The sequence below is a fragment of the Siniperca chuatsi genome, linkage group LG5 (assembly GCF_020085105.1).
Source record: "Siniperca chuatsi isolate FFG_IHB_CAS linkage group LG5, ASM2008510v1, whole genome shotgun sequence".
Lineage (NCBI taxonomy): Eukaryota > Metazoa > Chordata > Actinopteri > Centrarchiformes > Sinipercidae > Siniperca > Siniperca chuatsi.
Genome location: NC_058046.1, coordinates 14559231 through 14573415, shown reverse-complemented (window position 1 = coordinate 14573415; position 14185 = coordinate 14559231). Strand labels below are relative to the sequence as shown.

General features: G+C 40.3%; 1 protein-coding gene across 1 annotated transcript in view; it reads left to right on the top strand.

The window, feature by feature from the left end:
• The window catches only part of LOC122876969 (phosphatidylethanolamine-binding protein 4), a 51130-nt gene that overhangs the window by 23945 nt on the left and 13000 nt on the right, over positions 1–14185 (top strand). The window lies entirely within an intron of this gene.

Below are 14185 nucleotides of genomic sequence, written 5' to 3'. Positions count from 1 at the left end.
TAAGGCGTAGTTGTACACTAAGTAAATGCCACATTGATTAAACGATCCAAATGTAATGTGGGGATCTAGGATACATATTTTAGCAAACCTTTCAATGGGTATGAATTAAGAATTTTGTGATTCAGCTCATCGGTGCTGCGCTTCAGAGATGATTTATGCAACCACATTCCTACTTGCCTGGAAGAATCTGTGGATATTTACCTCATATCACTCTCATACATCAATGATATACAAAAAACAAGTAATTTCCACTTTATAAAATTGCATTAGGCATCACCTTTGCTTCTTATTTTTAAGTGCATAAAGTCTATCTGGCCATGTGACCAGCTGTGAATAAACAAATGTCTTTGAAGTGCTCAGACAGACCACATTCTCTCTAGCAATTCAATTTCCTGTCACTTGTGTGGGTGTTGACCTGCGTTGCCCATGTAGGGATTGGCCAATGTGACGGGATGTTTTTCTGATTGTGGCTGGTGGTTGGTCAGAAGGGTTAATGAGCCTTTTGAGTGATGCCAACCCGTAGTGGGAGGTGTTTAATTGACCAGGGTGGCTAGGTGACATCACACAACCTCAGTTTTGTTTTTTCAAGTGTCGATGTGAATGTGTTGGATTTTGTTTCAGTGCAGTTTCAGTGATTCTGACAGCAATGTAGGTCAATTTATGAATTAATTAATCTGTATAGTTCTGCAAAAAAAGACTAAACTGCATGATTGAGAAATGCTTTGTTCTCTGTAATGTTGCATCTGTATATAAGGTGAAGAGAGTGAAGTACTGTACAATAACATGCTTGGTATTTAAATGGCTATTACTGGCAATGTGCTTGATGGTAGATTGTTTTGTAAAGCAAAGTACTTTCTTTAGCTGAAGTCAGGGGTCATGCTTTCAAATCTCAAATGGATCAGTGTTTTGATCCTCACTCGTCAAACAGTACGAGCTGCAGCAGCCATATTCTTTTCATATATATTACTCCAAGATCATGCAGTCTTGCCCTAGTTTGTAGATGTTTCCATAATTAGTGTGTATTCTTTATCCATAGCCACAACTATTAAGGTAAAAGATTTATATAAATATGAGGTCAGGCTGGACTGGGCAACACGGCCCCATAGATTTACACTGATTCTTCACTTCTTGAATTGTGTTTTAGGAAGAGAACCTTTTTGTTTTCATGTTATATGTCATAAGAAGTTATGGTCTTGTCTGACAAATGTGCCCTCCAAAGCAACTAGTGAAAAGCCAAAGTTAAGAAAAAAGGGTTTAAAGTTTTCAGGCTGATTTATAGGATGTAATTTCTTCATTTTATGTATTTTTAGCCTGATTACTTTGCAACAAAATATTGCATCATTGGCATAGACCATAGATGAGACCTAAAAACTGTCCAAAGCTAAGCAGATACTGCAACTCTGCTAAGCTTGGCTAGTTACCTTTTAGCAGAACTGTTTTTACTTTCCATGGCTGGATTTCACTTCTATAACAAACTAGTTCCTCAAATTGATATTTTTCGAATACAGGAAACAGCTACAGGTAGGATAAAGAAAAAAAGTAAATTTAGCTTTAAAAGTGCTCTAGGCACATGGAGGACATTTCCACTGTATGACCGGAGAGATCTGCTGGGCTTATAAACTGACAGCATGTCTGAGATATACTGTGGAGCTAGACCAGCAAGTGCTTTGTAAACCAAAAGGAGGGTTTTTAACTTAATTCTGAAGGCAACAGGTAACCAATGAAGGTTACGGAGGACTGGAGTGATGTGGTCTGATATTTTTGTCCTGGTTAGTACTCGTGCAGCTGAGTTCTGGATAAGTTGTAGTCTCTGGATTGTTTTGTTTGGAAGACCCATAAACTGTTGTAAACTGAGTTGCAATAATCTAGCCTGCTCATAACAAACACATGCATGAGTTTCTCTGAGTCGGTTTGGGATAGGAAGTCTCTAATTCTTGAAATGTTTCTTAGTTGTAAGAAGGCAACATTGGTGATGCCTCTGATATGGTGTTTAATGCTGAGTTCACCATCAAAGGTTACTCCTAGGTTTTTAATCTGATCACATGTTTTAAGTGATCTGGACTCCAGATACTTGCAGACCAGTTGCTAGGGCTTTAGCACTCACAACCAAAATCTCAGTTCTGTTCAGCTGAAGTACATTTTCTGCCATCCAGTTGTTCTTCTAAGCAGCTGACTAGGGAGTTTATGGGTTGGAAGTTATCAGTATATAGAGAGATGAGAAGCTGTGTGTCATCAGCATAGTTATGGTAGCTGATGTTGTATTTGCTGACAATGTAGCCAATAAATAACATAACTAACTTGCTAACTATATCTGTGTACTTTTTTTCATCCATGTAGGCATCAACACACATTTATAAATATGCCAACTAGACGTGTACTGTAAGACAGTCATATTTTAATGTTTATGTCAGGTGTCAAATCTTTTATTTAACTGGCTGTATCATTTATCACATCATTACTTTTGACTGCCAAGAATAATTTACTCCAGCAGTTAAGTGTAAACTGTGTGGCTGTGTGTCTCGTCTTCTCCCACCAGCTGTCCAGTTTCTTTTAGAACTCACATTACTAGATGCTGTATGTGCATTTTCGTCGCAACTGCCCATTTTCAATGACCCCCCGAGCTACAGAAACAGTAATTTAGAATCTTCTGCAACACACTCTGTGTTTTACATCAATTATGGACAATTACCAAAATAACCATCAACAGATTGTTGTCTAGCTCTCTAAGTCGAAATCCAGATTGTGAGCCTCTCCCTCCCTCTCTCTGCTCTCCCAGGGTCTAAATCAATGCAGATGTTCCGGTATGGTCTCGCAGCGATAATTACTGTAACAAGCAAATCATTAGTATGTGAATAGAGGCAGCTTATATAAATGCAGCACTGGGTGTTACTTTTACTTGTTAATACTTATTCTCTCATTATAGTTTTGGTGGTTTGTGAGTCAACATGATGCAATATGAACTTGCAAAAGAGTGCTACACTTAAAGCTCTTTCCTGCTCTGAGAAAAACCACAGTGTTCATTATCACTGTAAAATCCCATTTAAACAGCGATGTATAGCCTTAGGTTTTTATGGATTTATTCTTACTTTTTATACTGTATGAAGTTTCTCTGCTGAGGGTTTGTCTCCATGAAAGGTGTTAGTTGTCTGAAATACTTAACTTTTTCTATACTAATGCTGTGCAGAAAAGTTAACATAAGGATAATTATTGGATTTTCTGTGCCGCCAATAGTTGTTTTTTTTGTAAAATGATTCTATTAAAAATCAACTGTGCAAATATTTATACTGTATCTGTATATCCACCATAAGCAAAAGCATTACAGCTATTAGCTTTGTTGTTGTTTGATTGGATTGGATAGCAGTTTTCTTATCCACTTTAAACAAGACAAGGGATTCATGACCCATCCTAATGTGTTCAGGCTGTGGTCATTCAGTCAGTATATTTCTTCATGTCCAGATTCACTTCAATAAGGTCTTTGGATTGGAAGCCATCAAATGTTTGTTAACTTCCTCTCCCATGCTAATTGAAGGCTAGTTGGCCAGTTCAGCACTCGATGTGCTGTGCTCATTATTATGGTGCATGAGGGATGTGCATGCTTTAACATTCATCTCTGTTGTAGCAGCTCCCAAAGGGGGACAAAGCCTGTGTTCTGCTGCTGGTCAGGCAAATACAAACAGTGAAGTATTGTGACTGTATCAGACCAGCTGGCTTTGTGTTTGTGAATTCTGCGGCCTGCAGAGATCGTCTGCTCCACACCTCAAGATGTCCTTTAACTGCAAACTATTAGGCGTGTAACTCCTTACTGCATTTCATTCAAAAAGGATAAGTCTTGTGTTATTTAGTCTTTTTGTTATTATCAACCACTCACCTCAAAAGGCCAGCACCCAAAAAAGATTTATTTTTTCCTGCAAACAAGTATTGTTTGTTTAGCGTTGATTATAATGAAGATGTACTGTGTATCAACCAGTGTAATGATAAGGCTATTTTATTAGCATTTCATATTTTGGGGAACAACAAAGGTTCGTGTCACAAAGGAATAAGCTACTGTATATAAGGTTGTGGTTGCACAGACAATATTTGCTAGTAGGATGAATTAGAATAGTTTGGGTCTTTTCAGGAGATTTTTTTCATAATACCACCAGTAATAAAAAGATAAAAGTAACACTCAGTTTATCCTTAAAAAGTGCAACCAGAGCAGTCCTTCAATCAAGTATGGCAATTCCTCTTTGTCTTGTCACAGAAACATTTCTGCATATACACTGAGTGCCTAGAGTATATGTCTTGTCCTTTGTTAAGATACAGTTGATGAAGTTTGATGTTGATGATGATGATGAAGTTTTGCTAAAACAGTCTCAGACACAAATCGTTAGTATCTGAGCAGCAGCAAATGATAGTACTGAGTGTTGAAATTACATTTTTAGCCTCTGCAATAGCCTTAGAGTTTGTTTTAGCAAAATACCGATCCAATATTGCAAATAAACATACATAATTGTATTGTTCTTTATCCTGTAATTATTCCTACTGTGGCATGTTATGATTTAAGCATTTATTTTTGACAGACAGCTGCCCCCATATGGAAGCCAAAAACAATTTCCCGAAGGCCAGGCGAACCATAGCTATCTTCATTGTGAGAACAAAGAACCATTGGTATTATTCATAATTAAACTCTTATTGTGTACTCTGCTGAATATTTTCATTCTTCTGCCTCTCTCCTGCTCACTCTCGTTTCCCTTCTCGGTACTTTGCACCTCGTGCTGGGAACATCTGTCTGGCGTCAGAGTGGAGCCTGGCTGTGCAGATTGGAGCAGGTAGAGGAGCACATTGTAGCCCAGCTAATGATGAGAGTGTCTGCCCTCTCTCTTGGAGGAGACGCAAGCTGCTGCTTCACGCTCGCTCACTCCACTCATACGCCCAGGGAAACAGATTTCCAAACATATGCAGTATGTTTTTAATCCAGTTGAGCACTTCATTTCCCAGCAAACACAAATAACCTTACGGGACATCCATATCTTATGACAAGGGGGTGGGCGCAAAGGAATTGAACAATTTTCCTTTTTAATGTGATTTTTTTTTTCCTCCAAAGTTGCTAAACATGCTCATAACCCAGGTTAACAGTTTGCTTGTTTATGGTTTCACAAACTTTTACACAGAAGTGCCTCCTGGCTCCAAGTCATATGAAGCAACTTTATCCAATCTAAACTCCACTCTGTGCACCTGTTGTCATCCTTTTTAAACTGACAGCATAAACACATGTTCTTTGTGTGAAGTGCCTTAAAGAATTTGAACAGATTGTTGTCAATACTATATATATGAGAAGTAAATAAACTAAGCACCTGTTTACTGTACGTGGTTAAGAGTTGTGCCAGAACTTAAATGTTTTAGGTTTTAAAATTACCAAGAAGTCAGAAAACAGCTTGTATTTTGTATTTTACATTTTATTTTGAGGCTTGAATTAGTTTGACCCTGATACAGTTTACATGCAGGCCATTCATCTTTTTTCATAACTATCTGAAACCTCCCTTGGTACAAGTCAACAATAGCCCTTAACATGGAGGCCCAGCTGGAGGTGCTTAACATTTAGAGCGGTGCTCATCCTGCTGTCAGCTACAGCCAGACAAATGTCAGAGGTGGTACTACATGGAGTTCAGCTTTTGGAAGTCATTCCCTCACTAAATCTCATCAGACTCTCTTCACAGCCTCTCAGCCAGATTAGGATGCTAGTGTTTGTTAGTTTGGCTTTTTTTTTTTTTTTTTGCTGTAGCTTGGCTTTTTCTTCTTTCTTTTTTTTTTTAGCTTTTGGAGTGTAGCCTTTTCTAAGGTTGTACACTTTCATGTGTGTGTGTGTCTGTATGCGTTTATTTGCGTGCGTGCGTGAAAGAGTTTTAAAGAGGCTAATAGAACAGGAACCAGTGATTTGTGGTACATGCCTACTTCATACCTGTCACTGTGGTTGTGCCCCTATCATTCTGCTACACCTGGACCCCCCTGGTCTTGTGTACAAACAGTACAATGCTGTAATAATGCTATCGATCTTATCTTACTTGCAGCTTATTAACAAACAGGTTCTTCTTCAGTGTGGGCTGCTGCTCTCACTGTTCTCCGCCACCTAAAGGGAGAATTACATAAGAATCCTCCGCTTAGTTGTCAGCTCCATCCCCCGTCCACATACAACAAACACACACACACATACACACAATACTGTAGCCGATAACCTACCAAGTCTCTTGCCATCTCTATAACAACTGACCTCCCTGCTGTGGTTGCCGTGGTGAGATGATTGAGGAGGTTTCACTGCATGAAGAACGTGAGCTGCTATGGTTTCCTATCAGAAGCCATGAATGCTGTTTGGGCAGCGAGGGAATAATCATCCATAAATTATAGTTTTCACATGTTGCCTAATAGTTTGGGGTTTTTTTTTGAAAATCTAATTCCTGTTGATTTTACCTCGTGAATTTAGTCTCTTTCTTAGGGATAAAGAAATTCATATTACATTTCTTACACATTTATTTTATTTAAGGAGGTAGGCCTACTGCGTGTCAGCATGCTACATTAATTTCTACCCTGCACACTGTCCTGGATATATCACGATTACTCTCCAAGAAAACAAGGACAACCTGGAAAGCCCTTTTGATCCAGTCTGTCACACTATAGCCTAGTAGGTAAAAAAAGAGAACAGATTGAACCTTCTCCATGCAAATGCAGTTTAAAAACCAGTAGCTCTGCACACATAAAGGCGCTTCTTTTAATATGTGCCCCCTTTCTTCACACCCACGACCATTGTGTATAAAATCCTGTTTTTCCTGAAAAGATTTCTAGTCGCAGCCGCAGACAATGTTCCCCCACACAAGCTGTCGTCTTTGTCATCCCCCCCCTCCCCTCCACTTCAGTCAGTAAAGCAGGATCTCTGGCAGTTGGCCCCGCGTGCAAATTCATGTGTTTCAGGGTACAGGTGGGGGGCTTGCAGGAGTCTGCCTACCTGTTCCCCTGTAAAATGGTCAATTTTGATAGACATGGACAGGGGGGAAAAAGCGGGCATGGAAACCAGAAGGGGGGAGAGAGGGGCGGGTAAATGAACAAATGTCAGGGTTAGTGGGGGGTTGCTGGGGCCGCGGCTGTGGAAAATGCTTCCTCTCAGGGGTGTCTCTTGATAGGGTACACTGAAGGGGAGTGAGGCATGCTGATAAAAACAACTCACTAACAATTATGCTCACCTAAAATAGCCCTTACTTAAGTATATAGCATGCTTGCCAGTTAATTGTACACAAAAACAAAGACTTCACAAAAGACCTCCTGCAGCCAATGTATTTTCTTGTGTTTTGGCATGATAATTAAGTGTGACAGCTATGAATGCAAAGTTGGCAGATATTATAGTGGCCTGTCTAACTCTTTGTACTGATTAATACTGTTATCCAAAACTTATACTAAACTATAAATTAGAAATCTGCAGTATAGTGCAAATAATGACTGTATATTGTATAATGAACAAATCATTAGAACTAGTATGGCAGCTAGATTGTGTATAGTCAAATAAAGTGCACTCACATACCAGAAACAGTGTAGCTAGAATCTACTGTGATTTTATAAATATACTGAAAAGTCTATCCATCATTGTTACCAAAGCTTGGTGATGGAGGTTTGACAATTATCTGTAGATGATTGCAGATAGAAATTGTAGAACAGAGTTTTTCTCTGTTCTGTGAATATTAAATAATAATTGTTCCTACTTTTGTGAGTATTTTTGAGTACTTGACGATTACAAATATTGTACAAGAGATGAGGCCTTTCTGTGCAGATTACAGCCCATGTCTGTTCCTAACCAAGCAGCTGACTGCATGGGATTTAATGACAGCGTTACTAATATTCTCAGGAGATGTTTTTATAATGGCAAGCAAAAAGCCGCCATTAATACATTGCCTTCAGTAGAAGCCAATATTTTATCTGTGTTACACTTGAATAATTTGTGTATGATTGCTGCATTTCCTCTGAATTGTTATCTGGATTTGTTCTTGTTCGTATTGATATGCTGTAGGACTAACAACCATGAAATCTACTAAGACCTCTGATCTGTACTATTGACCATTATCATAGCCAAGAGGTTTGTTACAATGTGGTATTTTTATGCTACAGTTAGTGAGAAACCTGTTTACATTCCAGGGTGCTGTATAGTTCACTTCTCTCCACAGCTCAGTCGGATTCCAAAGCACTGTATAGATTTCTTTGAGCTGATGAAATTAAAAAGACAGCAGTGTGTGTGTGGTGTGCCTTCCAGCAACGCGATTTGCCTGTGAGTTCACGATACGGGTTGAGAGGGGAGTTCCTTTGGGGAGGATTAAATAGCTCCCTCTCTTCCTTCCCTCCTCCCCTGCCCTCCATACTTGCAGAACACAAACAGCTTGCAGGGCTGTACAGTACTTGTACAACATGTTTGCCACAGTGCTGCTCACAGGTAACAATAAGCCAAGGTCAAAGGTTAAGAGGGATTGTGGAGCACAGATTCTTGTATGTTCCTCTGGCAAACATTGTGTGCACAGGCACAGGAAACAGTGCCCAAAGTATCGCTGGGAGAAAGTGAGAGACAGAGATAGCGAGTTGGCTCGGAAGAGATGGGGCTATCAGAAAGAACAAGACTGGGGCCAGTTTCACGAAGATATGTTAGACTGGTCTATAAGGTTAGGACAGTCTTAGTTTTGTTCTTAGACTAGTCTAATACCAGTTAGATATTGATACTAAGCTTAAAAAGAGATAAGAGTCATCTTTCCATTGTAACAATCACACCTGCTGACAACCTGAGTCATTTTAATGTTGTAGATGGTCAGGTTGGAGTTAATTTGAACAACTTTATATACTGCAGTTTAATCAGTAATAATGCGTCATATTTTATAAAATTACGTTTTATCTGAAAAGTAACTGGAAACAATAGTCGACAATAAAATAAATGACTTGAATAAATACACTTAGTTACATTCCACCACTAACTAAAGTTACTGATCTCAAACAGGTCGTTTTTAATCCAATTACAAATTATTATTTGTATGAAGATGATGGGGTCAAGTAACCGTCAATGTCACCTGCTGACAAAAAAAAGACAAAAAGAGTTGTTGAAGATGCTTGGAAAAACATTAAAAAGTATATGTATTGTTGTAAAATGCCCTCGTTATTGAACTCTTCTAGAAATATTTCCATGTTTTGTAAGTGAAAAGAGTTATAATTTACCCCAGGTTTACCCATATACAGACAGTTTGTACCAAAGAGCGTGGAAAACACACAGTTTTCAACAACTGATTAACTTGGATGTCTATCTGACTGTTAGATTTAAGCTATAGTGAAAGTCTGTCTTTCTGAAACCAGATCCCTGCCTCCGTCAGGCTCTTTGAATGGGAAGGAGATTATCCATTTAATCTCTTAATCATGCACACTGTATACATAGTTGGTCCTGTGCCTAAAACCTCTGTCCTGATCAGATGTATCATAGCCGCCTTTTGCGATGATTCCCTCTAACCCACAGACTAATTCAGGTTAGCGCTGACACTGTTACACATGTTCCTCTCCAGCTGTCAGTCTATTATACCCTTGGTGCCCTGTTAAAATGAAACCCAGACCAATGGTGCATAAAATGGAATGTGGAAATATGTAGATTTTAAAATACAGCTTTTTAAAATCCCTCATTCCCGCAAATGTATTCAGAATAAAGGCAGATGTTTCATAACATCAGGTTACTGTACATTTTGCACAGTATATGTTCCCCAAAAGTAGGAATTAATAATGAAGATGCTTTTTGGCCTGAAATTGCTATTCAAACAATTATGTACTTAGTTTCTTCCAACAAATGCATTCCACATTATTGTTTTGCCTCATAGCAAAGCACCCAAAAGACTAAAACCTTTCATTTCAGCAAAGGCCGCTATTGGTCACCGTCAATAAAAGCATAAAAGCATTTATTTCCCACGTTTGTCAAATTAACAGCATACTCCATCTCCCATAGGACTTGTAAGGTTCATTAACCTTTCTGTGAAGTGGGACAGGTTTCCAGCAGTTACCATAACCTCTGTCTCGCGCCTACCTCAATTATAATAGAAGAATTAAACATCCAGCGATTCAAAACAGTAATGCTGCCTCTTAAATCCCTTTGTACCAGCTCTCAGTTGTTAATGACTAAAGACACTGAATGAACTATAGAGTTATCAACAGATATAACCACGGACAGAAGCATATCAAATGGCTACTCTTAACAGCAGGGATTACTAACTAGACATGTACAGTTTTTGTTTGATGGCTGGATTTTACTGTGTCTAAAATTATTGTTCAATTTTTAAATGGTAGGTTGCCTTTGTTTTCTATGAATAACACAATATTGGGTTAATGGTATATAAAACAGTTATTATTAAATTGGAAAACTATGTCACATCTGTCTGGAAACACTTGTGGCTGTTTATTAGTTTATTAATCATTGCAAATTGCAGGATATTTCACCAAAATGTTCCCTCCCACCTTTGTCCACCTTCCTTCCAAAGTCAAAAGAATAGACTGACCTTGAACTAATTAAGTGGTCAATTACACGCCTGTTGATCTCTTTTAATTTCTTAATAATTAGATTAATTTTGTGGGCAAAGAGTTCGTTCTCTTGTCCACCTACTCCTCCTTCATCCTCCACCTCCACCTCTTCCTCTCACTTCTTTTTCTCCTCCTCCTCCATGCCCAGGCCCACAAGGTTTCAATACTCATTTATTTTGTGTCACCGTTCACACTTCAAAAACTGTTCTAATTCTATGCCATTGACCGTTTTAATAAGCTTAATCTTCCTCTTCCTCTCCCACCCATATCTCCCCCATTCTTTCATGTATTAATCAAAATCCAGCACGTGCCTGGATGTATTTGTAAGCATACAGCTCTATTATAACCTATTAATGTACTATCTCCATGGATTCATGGTCTTACTGCCGGAAACTGCTGTAGTTATGGAGCAGTGAGGCCTCGTGTTTGTGTGTGCGTGTCCTCTGATGCTACTTGTAGGCAAGCTCAGGCTGGGATTTTCCAGTGCCACCCCCGTCAGTGGGAAGCCCTATATGGGGACATGTCAGCGCCTTGTTTGCTTGTTGTGATGATGAAGCTGGGGGTGGGGAGAGTGGGCAGCCTTGTTCAGGTTCCAGGATTCCCTTCAAATGAGTCAGCCAGCCCCCACTCAAACCAACTGTTACCTTGGGAACTTAGGCATGGGCTTTCCTCAACAGTACTTAAGTACAGACTCATCAGCACCCATACTCACTAACACACACACACACACACACACACACACACAGGAGCTGTAAGGGCTTGGAAGCCACACCCAGGTTGGATGAAATTATCTTATTAAAACGCTCTCACTTTGGCCTGTACTCTGCCCTGTTAGGCCCAATCTGCTGTTTGAGAATGAGATGACCAACTCAGCACGGCCACTTTGTTAAGGCGAATTTGTAATGTATGCAAATTAGACTGAGTGTGATAATGAGTTTGGGTGGCTAGTTTCTTAAATCAGTGATTTGAGTAATAGTATGCTTCCCTGCTAATGAGCATGGCCAATGTAGTGTAGGTTTGGTACATCACAGTGTGTCGGGTGATGTCAGTGATGTCTGGAGTTCACTTAATAACTGGACTGTTTATGTTTCCAACTCAGTTCATTACCAAAGCCAAATGAGTTCCTTTGCTGAAAGCCATTAGTCTAGCAGGCTATTGTTAAGTGGGTTAATTTTTTGATGCACTGAAGCAGATCAAGGTTGACTCCCCCACTGGCTTTCACCCTGTCCTGCTGAGGCCAATCCATCCCGCTCAGCTGATCACCATTAGGTTGCTCTACCAACCAGTCACTCAAGCCCATTAGGCCCACACAGGCTCATTTAGAGACTCCAGAAAAATTGATTGTTAGGGTTTTGTGTTTTTGATTTAATAGGGGTGAGTATTATTCATTTTATTTTAAAAAAGGACATTTGGTTGTTTATTTTGCTGATTATTTTATATGTTAATTTAATTTACTAAGTTTAGTTTATTGGTATTCTTATATTTCCCCTATTGTGATGGGGGGTGGTAGATACTCAATACTTATAAACCATGAATACAGAAATAAAACATACCTTGCACATGCTCTAACTGCCATACACATCTACCAGCTGCACAACTGAGAAGTAAAGGTTGCCTGCTATAAAATAAAGGCTGGCATTACTCCCAGTTCATGCAGCGCTGGGTTTTGCCAAGGTCTGTTTGTGTGCCATCTTGATCTATCTGAGAAGAAGGAGATAGCGGGTCCCAGCTAATCGTGACCTGCATAGGCCATGCACCAGCTTTTGAAGAGCACCAGAGAGCTTCCAGTAGGAGGAATATGCTGTAGCTTGGGTTTACAGTGCAGAAAAGGTGAAGGCGCCATCTGTTAACTGAGTTCTGATGCCATTCTTCAGCACCTGGTTCAGTCTCTTCACACTTGTTTTGCCTCAGTTGTAGAGCCATATACTGTATATGTTTGATTCCCCTTTCCGAAGTGAATTTCACAGAGATGAACTGTGTCAATGGTAATAGAAACCGTCGAGCAAAAAGCAACTCTAGGAAGTCTGTGACCATGCAGGTTGTGATAGACCCCAATAGACCCCCTATAGCCTCTATGAGTGAAAGTCATAGACCACCACATGAAAGCAGTGGTGTATGCTACGCCATAGAGCCCCGTGTAGAAATGGTCTCACATGTGCTCCCAGGTCCAGACTGGTAGGAAGGTGGTCTCTCACAATGGCCTCAGCGTGTCTATACCACACCAGAACCGTTTGTTCAACCGTATAATGTCTAGGTGACCTTGTCAGCCTTGACCTTGTCTGCAGCTGGCATCAATGGTGTGGACTCATTGGGCTATGCAGATTTTACTCCAGCATGACAGCTGATGTTGAACCTGAAGAAGATCTTTGAGGGCCACCTGGCAAAGATGGAAAGAGTACTGGGTCCTGCTCAAAGGCCAGCTGGAAGGAGAGAAAGTTTCACTTTCAAGTGAAGAGCAGAGCATCTAAATGATGTCAAAGTTGGTTGTGTCCAGGCCTGAATTTGTTAATGGATGGGCAGTGGCACGGGAGAGTAGGATTGTCACCATGTTCTCCCAACCTGGAGTAACCTGCAGGGTGAAGAAGCCTTACTGAGCTGCAATGAATCCTTTTTCTTAATTTTTTTTTGGGGGGGGGGGCTTTTTGCTTTTATTTCATAGGAACAGCTGAAGAGAGACAGGAAATGTGGAAGAGAGAGGGGATGACATGCAGATGATTTGGATTTGAACCCGGGCCGCTGCGGTAAGGACTCAGCCTTGTACATTTTACATGTGTTCTACCACGTAAGCTACAATGGTGCCCCGACCATCAATGAATCCTGAGTGGTCTGTGCCCTGCACCTGATGTGGCTAGCAGGGCTGTAAGGGCTAAATGGTCACAGGAGCTCACAGAGTGTAGCTGTAGTAGTGGAATTACTTTCCTTATGCCTGGCTTCTTCTTGGCCAGCAATTCTAGGGAAACTTTCTTAATTATGTCTTCCTCCAGCCTCTACTGAATGCATACTATTCTATGCAAACTATGTTAGAAAACTCAAAAGTCATGCGATCTCGCTAGTCTCATTTCTCTCATACTAGAGAATCTTGTCACCCAGTCATTTTAAATTCAGAAGTGGCAGATTACACAGAAATCTTCCATTTCTAGCTTCCTCAAGATAACTAAGTCCCCTAGTTGAGCAGTCATGTGAATGTGTCTCTTCCACTTTGGAAAAAACCCCCAGTGTTTAACCTGTAAACGGTGAGGTTCCTTGTGCGACACAGACTTTTAATTCACAATAACCCTGCAAATGAATGGGCTGATTACTGAGGCGAAGATGAGGAGGCAGTCATAAGCACTTGGCTTGAGTGGAATAGGCGAGGGGGGGTGGGGTGGCTGTGGCAGTACAAGTCCAGCCTCAGAAATAGAGCTGTGAACACCATCTGTCATGCTCTCTCTCCCCGTCTGTTAGCCTGACTGCAAGTAAAAGGGAGAATGATGCTCTCAGAACTGCATTAGAAGGACGTGGGTGCTGATTGTCGTAGGTGTGGGTTTACAGGGTGTGCAAGGGAGGGGGAGGGAAGTGGTGGATATACAAGGAGGTGCATGAGTAACTGACAAAGGGAAGCACTCACCCACACAGAGAAGGAGAAGGGTTGTTG